At 30.8% G+C, this 7,764-nt stretch overlaps 1 long non-coding RNA gene across 1 annotated transcript; it reads right to left on the bottom strand.

The window, feature by feature from the left end:
• Window positions 1–692: 692 nt before the first annotated feature.
• LOC114718178 (uncharacterized) lies at window positions 693–1,712 on the bottom strand. The gene is made up of 2 exons (XR_003737793.1): window positions 1,425–1,712; window positions 693–906 (listed from the first exon to the last, which is right to left on the bottom strand). It is a non-coding gene; the product is annotated as an uncharacterized LOC114718178 (long non-coding RNA).
• Window positions 1,713–7,764: the final 6,052 nt, after the last annotated feature.

Genomic DNA, 7,764 nt, shown 5'->3' with positions numbered 1-7,764 from the left:
TTATTTCATTTGGCATCTGGAATTGAAAGAAATTATCAAATAAATCCCTATTTTATAATATTAGCTCCTATTTTGACGTGTTCTTAACTAAATAAATTACCCTTCATTCACATAATTCTATTCAGTAATATTTAAAATATTTAATATTGATTTTTGTTTAAAAATTGATAGGAGGTCTAGATATGGTTTTCCTGTGCATTATTTGAAATTATAAAAATAAGACAAACTATTCACAGTTTGCAAATAGCATTTTACCGGGAAAAAAAAGTTTGTAAATCGCATGGTGGTTTTTTTTTTTTTTGCAGATACGATGTTTTCTATTGTGTATTAAATGTTTTCTATTAATATTGATGATTTTCAATCTATACATATAGCACAAAGTTAAGTGACTTGTTTAACTTAATAATATTTGTTACCAATATTTATATATACCTATATATATATAGAGAGAGAGAGAGAGATTGGGGACTTCGCGTCGTTGGGTACCTTATGTATCCTTCAACTAAATTTGGAAGGTCAACTAAGGTGGGCCCCCACTCCCTTTCGTATATTATATGGAACTACAAATTGATTAGTGAGTCATGTGAGACCCGAGGTACGTAGTACATAGATGTATTTTTATAATTATTTATAATTGGACAGATTTAAACATTATATTCCTATTGCGACAGTTTGGAGAGTAAGAATATTCGGGAGGATTGAATCCATGGTCTAATTATCATTATATTTACGGAAGCAAACAAATTAAAGGACAACAGATTAAATCAAATACAGACGCAAAACGTATACTATTGCTTCATCTCTCTGCTATAATATATATAATTGCCACGTGTGTGTGTGTGTGTGTGTGAATTCTTCTATAATACAAGCCTTCTAGCTTCAATATCACTGGCACTTTTCCACAATCTGCATGAAAATGAAAAATCGAAATGAAATTAGGAAACAGCAGAGTATTGAAAGAAGGAATAATGAAGACGGTTACCCATCATATGTATATACAAGCCAAAAGCCTAATTATATTAAGGAGTTGGTCATACTTTTTCGTATGGATGGATTTGGAGAAATTAAGATTAAAATATTTTTTGAAAAAATGGACGAGAGATAAATAAAAGTTTTACGTGCCCCAGTTCTCAGGTACTATAAAATTCTTCAATAGAAAAAAAAAATATAGCCAATATGCGAAAACTTTTTCCACGTACGTATAAGATAAGGTAGGTAAGTATCATGGCATACATAAAGACGAACCTCATCATCAGAACTGATATGGAGGAGTAATTAACATTGAACCCATGTTTTCCTAATGAAAAAGGTTACTACCTGCTGTCCTAATTATAAAAACTAGTTTGTAGTGCAATTTACATTATAAACTAGTTCTTATAATTAGGACTGGTATTTTAAAACAAAAGAAAGAAAGAACAATGAACCTGATGGAGAAGTGTATGGATCATGGTCGCTTGGTAAAGACCTTGGCGGTGGTGGGGATTTGGGTGGGAGTCCTTAAAGGAGTCTGAGAGTGAGGATGGGGCGTATTTGCTTTGGAAAAACTCCTCTGCGTGGTTGGCATTTTAGTGCCATTGGCAGTTTTGGAAGCCGCCGCCTGAGTCTTAGTTGGTGGTGGTGGGCTGAAAACCTTCTGGGGGTTTATGCTTTTAGAATTCATATCTAAGGATAATGTTTGGGAGCCTTAGGATGAGGATAAAGAAACAGGCTAGCCTGTTATGCAAAAAAAACTGAGAGAATTAAGAGGTAGATGATGATAGATAGATAGAGAGATAGATAGATAGGAATAATATTGGTGTTGTGAAGCTTGTTGGTGAAGCAGATCGGTATTTATAGAGTTACATGTATGGAGATTTCATGAGAAGGGAGGAAATGGGGGAAGAAATTTACAGAGAAATTATGGGGAAAATTTTCAAGCAGCGTGCGTAGGATTGGGGCACAAGTAAGTGATCCAGGACTTGGCTCTCCGCGGTTGCCTTATGCCTGCTTGAGAGGTTGGTTAGTTGTTTCCACTTTCCAGCCACGTCATCACAGTCCCCTCTCTCTGCCGCGAAGCCTTCGAGTGTGAAAGCAAATTAAGTGTTCAAAATTAAACCCCATCTATAATACTCTTCTCATCCGTAAGTCACATAAAGTAGTTCTTTTAATCATACTTATAAACCACGTAGTTACATTTTTAACACAAATGTATTATTTTACATTTTATTTATTATTATATAAATTGTTATTTTATTAAAAAGTGTATACATTAAATAAATATAAAATTATAAAGTTATTAAGTTTTATAATAGGATTACTAAAATTTATGTATTTTAATTATAATAAAATATATTTAAAATGTCTTATAAATAAAATTAGACGGAGGGAAGACTCCAACTTCGGAGGCACGCGGCTTGACGGGAGCCGCTGGGTGAAGGGCCAGAGAATGAAAAAGGCGAAATATGGAATGTGCGAGTCGTGTTGGCCGTGTAGGACCCCTTCAAAACTTCCTACGTCCCTTCACAGCACCATGCCTATGTGCCCCTCTCTAATTATGAAATTCAATTTATCTAAATATATATACTCCTCTTGTCCTAAATATAACACTTATTTTGTAGTGTAAATAGACTCATTTTGTAATGTAATTTACACTACAAAATGAGTCTTATGTTTAGAACCAGAAAGAGTATTACCCATAACTTATGAATAGCATGGCCTTTTTTAGAGACTTCATATTTTACATTGATATCAATGATTCTAACTACATACTCCCTTTGTCTTATTTATAGGAAAGAGAAAGATTTTAATCCTATTTATAGGGCACTAAGAGAATTTTTTGTATGAATGTACAATTTTACTATTTATTTATTAGTGTGTTGATTTTATTTATATGAGGTATAATGTACATTAAATAGGGATAAAGTCGAAAACTTATTGAATTTTAAATGAAAGTTAATAAAATTTAATATTTTTCTTGGTCCGTGTATAACATATTGGAAACGACTTATAAATATGATTAGAGAAGTATACACTATAAGGGTTTTTTTTTATAACTTAAGCATATTTTCAAAATATTTATTTAAATTAATTGTATTAAAGAATTACGAGTTCTTGAAATTTACATGGATACACACACATTATGATTATGAACTTGCGTGAAGGGGAAGCTAGGATAGGAAATTTACAGAGAAATGGCATAGAATTTAGATGTTAGTTTCTCTCAGCGTTATGTTGTGAATAAAGCAGAAAGAGTTTCATTTAATTAATGGAGTTTCCGCGGACAGAGAGAGAGAGATGGGTCATGCTGTGGTAAAGCACCTTAAATAAAGACCAAAGACTTTAAACCGTCTCTTAACGGCGTCACACGGAGCCTTGAACCTTTAATTTTGTCCTTCACTAAACAAGGTCAACTTGGGTCCCTTGGGCATTACATACATACATACATACATATATATATTTCACTTTTTGGGTTTTTTTTTCTGGGTTATTTGTATTGGCCGAAAATGCAGAAACTTTTTAAGTACGTAGTTGAATCAAACATACCATCGTGGGATATTTCCTCACATTTTGTCGGAAATTCTTATACCATTGACTTCTCTATATCTCCCTTATTATTTGTCGGCAAATATGTGTACATCTGCTTTTCATAGAATTTTCTTTAATTTTCAGGACTCAATTAATATTTTCTAATATTGTCATATCATCACCAGCTAGGTGTTGGAATTTTCCCATTAATTTTCACATTCAATATATAAGAGACAAGCACATTATATGTCTTCCGGTGGAAGTAACAGGCGTATGGTGATTTACCTATAAATTCGCAGAGGTCACTGTGATCCTTCTTCTTCTTCTTCTTTTTGTTTTGTTTTGTCTTTTCTTGTTTACGTGTGTAAGATCACTACTTGAAAAATTCAAACTAAATTTTATATATATTGAATCATAGGAATGAAAAAATAATAATGGCATATACATAACTTAAGAAAGAATTTTAAAAATTAATTTTAATACATCTTAAAGTTAAATTGTGAAAAAAATAATATTTAACTCTTTTCCTCCACATCTATTTTTAAAAAATAATATAACAGAATTAAGGTATAATCATTTTTCTTCTTTTAATAAAGAACTTTTTTTTTTTGTTGGCTCCCTAGTCTTTTTATGTGGGCCTGAATATTAATTTTGGTCTTGAGTCCTCTTTATTGCATTCTATGACCACTTCCACTTCAAAACTTCACACGCTGTAATTAAGATCTGTTTTAAATCTTTTTGTCTCTAAATATAAGCAATATTTACAAGTTGTTTTAAATTTTTGTAACCAATTTTCTATTTGCCCCTATTAATTATTTATTTTAATAATCAATATATTTATTATCTCATTTTCCAAACCATCATCTCTCTCCATCACACATTTTCTCTTTCATAATTCTTTTTATTATAATAATTTTTTTATTCTTTTTCTTATACTTTCTCTTCCATAAATAAATATATTTTGAAGAAAGAACTTTCAATTTTTACATATTTATTATTTTTAACTAATCTTAATTAATATTTTCATCTGCATGATGAAGTCTAATATTACTTATAAAAGGGGACGAAGGGAGCGCAAAGTCTTGAATGTTGGTTAATGCATTGGGATCCCTCGTGTGGGTCGTTAAGTCTTGTTCAACACATAAGATCTTCACCGTACATGACGACTTCAACAGTCTAAATTATTATCGTTATAAATTAAAGGGAAAAAAAATTAAACACGAACATAATAATAATAATTAAAATGTTGATTTCTGGAGAACCGCGTGGTGTCGTCATTTATTTAAAAAAAAACGTTAAAGAAATTCAGGTGAAATCGTGATCGGTGCCAAAGGTCAACCTTTTTTTAATACAAACGTATAGCACCGTTTTAGTCAACAAAAAGAATTCATTAAAGCAGGGTCAACTAAAATCTTGAATTGCAAAATATGGTTACAAAGGCAAGTGAAAAATGATGCATTGGTACCATTTAAGAGAGATAATAACGAGACTTTGGGGCATTGAAATTTTAAAGAACATTTTGTATTTGATAAGGTACATGGAAAATTTTTCCTTTCTACACTTACCTTTGAAAATAGTGGATAAGATCCAGCTAATTATATAATAGTAGTAAATATAAATCTGCAGAGGAAGCTTAATTTTAATTTCATTAATAATGATCTATGAATTTCCCAGCATTTTCGAGGTTTGAGACTTATAATTATGTTTGGTGAGAATGATAATTATAAATTATAAAGTTGAATTATTTCTGGATGGTGTAACATATGATACATGGCGTTGATATTATCAGTTACTTTCATATATTGACGCCTGACAATGAAAATAATTATCATTATGGTTTAATATAGTTATGTGTATTTTGTTGAATAAGCAGTTATGTTAATCTAGCATTTGAAGGTTAAGGTCGTACGACTCGTTTATGATTTGATCTCTCGAATTTTGCCGAAATTTAAATTAAATTATTACGTGGCACATTTTTAAACTCTAACAACAATGGTCCCGGGAGTATTATATTCCTACGTAAATGTCGAATTTTCCCTACATTTTTGTTCGATTTTTTCAGCCCTGACGTATGGACCACACACATTGAATCATATGTAACAAACCTACGTCATTAATTAATAGCTTACCCTAATTCAGTCTTTAATCAAACTGCTTATGTTTTGGTTTATTAATACAACGAATTGAATTATATTCCATTTCGTCTCTCTCTAATCCTTTTAAGAATGTTTTGCCAAACCTCTCAACTTTTCTTCTCCATTCTGATTAAGTTGGCCCATCCATTCTTCATATATTCATTCATGTTTGTTAAAATAATTGACTTCTTGCTTCCTTCTTCCTATTTTATTTTCCTTCTCTAGTGCTTTCATGATCTCCCATGAACATGGAATTGACCTGATTAGGTTTTTCCCCGTTTAACGTGAAATTGAACTTCAGTCTTCGACTCTTTTTGTTAGCTATTCAATTCTAAATTCTATATTACATTTTCCCTCTTTCGTGCAGAATTATGCCGTGCAAGATGCTTCGTTGCATTTGAGGTGAAATTTATGCTGTTTTTCTTTTTAATTCAACTTGAACTTTCCTCAGACTTTGCTCACATTTTATTGGTGAATCGTTTACAATTTTTTCTTCCCTAGGAATATATATTATAAGAAGCAATCATGTTCAAAGCATTCAATATGAACACCTTTTTCAATAAAAATTTAAACATTGATTCATCATATTGTCAGGAACTAGTTTCTTTCATTAGACCCAATCCTTGTTAATCCTAATAATTTGTTCAAGGGTAAAGGAAACTTGGATTGATATATTAGTAATTTAGTAGCCTCCTGAACATTTCCCACCTATTAAGGAAGCTTGTTTAAAAAAAAATTGATAAACATATGAAATAGATACACAAGACTAGTATTAATTTTTCAATTAGGTCCTACATTAAGAATTAGAGGAGAATATTTTAAAATTGGAGCATATAATTTTGTTTTTTAAATCAAACTTCATACTTTCCAAACATTGAATTTAATTTGATATGACGTAATGCTGAAATGCTAACGAAATATTAATTACCTGCTGTAACAATTACTTGCGAATAATAAGGAAAGTGGTCCAAATTAGGTTCTCCTAATATGAAACATATTCTCAAGTAAACCCATTCTTCTTCCATGAAAGACTTTGCTGCACGTAACTTTGAACCGAATACATGTGTTAGTAACATCGTAGATAGGCAATAATGCAGTCATAATCTGATTATAATAATAAATTCAGGCTATTATATTTACATTGTCTATTTATAAACTCTCTTCTCAACCATTGGATCGGAGAATATTGAGAGGCCTCATTTCATGTGAAGTAGTGCAATATTGACTTCCCACGCATAACTAAATTTCTAGGAACGTCATAATTCTTCATTATATATTTTCATGTATGAAAAAGGACTAATGTTTTCACAAGAAGGGTTAATTATTAAATAAACGAAGCTTAATATGAACAGCTTGATCGATGTCTGAATTAAAACTAATACAAAGGTGTGAACATTGAACATAGACGATTCAGATTAATTAAAGCTTGATCGTGTGGGTCCCAGTTCTTGTTCAACATATAAAATCTTCACCGTGTGTGATGACGTCAAACTTCCCGGACCGTGGAATATGTAATATTGAATCATACAAGGAAGTGTAATTTATGGGTGTTTTCCTTCTTTTTTTTATATTTATTTTTTGGTCTTATATATATTTTCAAGTTAATTAAACGTAAATTTAATTAATATACCAGTTAGTTGAATCTAATCAACCTACACTTTTCTCAACTCTTCTTTTATTAGAAGTTGGATACCTATAATTGAGATTATTTGCCCTCAGGTAGTTTTTTCTTTAAATTTTTTTGCCAGGACTTCTTTAAATTATTATCATAAATTAAAAAAACTAAATTAAATACGAACATAATAATGTAAAACGCATTATCTTAATTAACTTCTGTTGAAATTTGAGGTATGGTCATTTATCTTTCGGTGAATACAAACTTTGGTCCTTCAAATTTGTCTTAATTTTGGTTTTGATCTCTCAAATTTCAAATCATAGGTTTTGATCCCTAAAGTTTTTTTTTATTTAAAATATTGGTCCCTATAATCTAATAAACACTTGGACCATTTTGCCCCTTGAGGGACCAAAACCTATGGTTTTAAATTTGAGAGACCAAAACCAAAATAAGGGTTGACTTGAGAGACTAAAAATTATATTAACCCTTCATTTTTTTAAAAAAATTCAA

The sequence above is a fragment of the Neltuma alba genome, unplaced genomic scaffold, assembly GCF_004799145.2.
Source record: "Neltuma alba isolate B1F8T4 unplaced genomic scaffold, ASM479914v2 tig00011818_pilon, whole genome shotgun sequence".
Taxonomy (NCBI): domain Eukaryota; kingdom Viridiplantae; phylum Streptophyta; class Magnoliopsida; order Fabales; family Fabaceae; genus Neltuma; species Neltuma alba.
The sequence above is the reverse complement of the archived record's forward strand: the minus strand, read 5'-3'. Positions and strand labels throughout refer to the sequence as shown.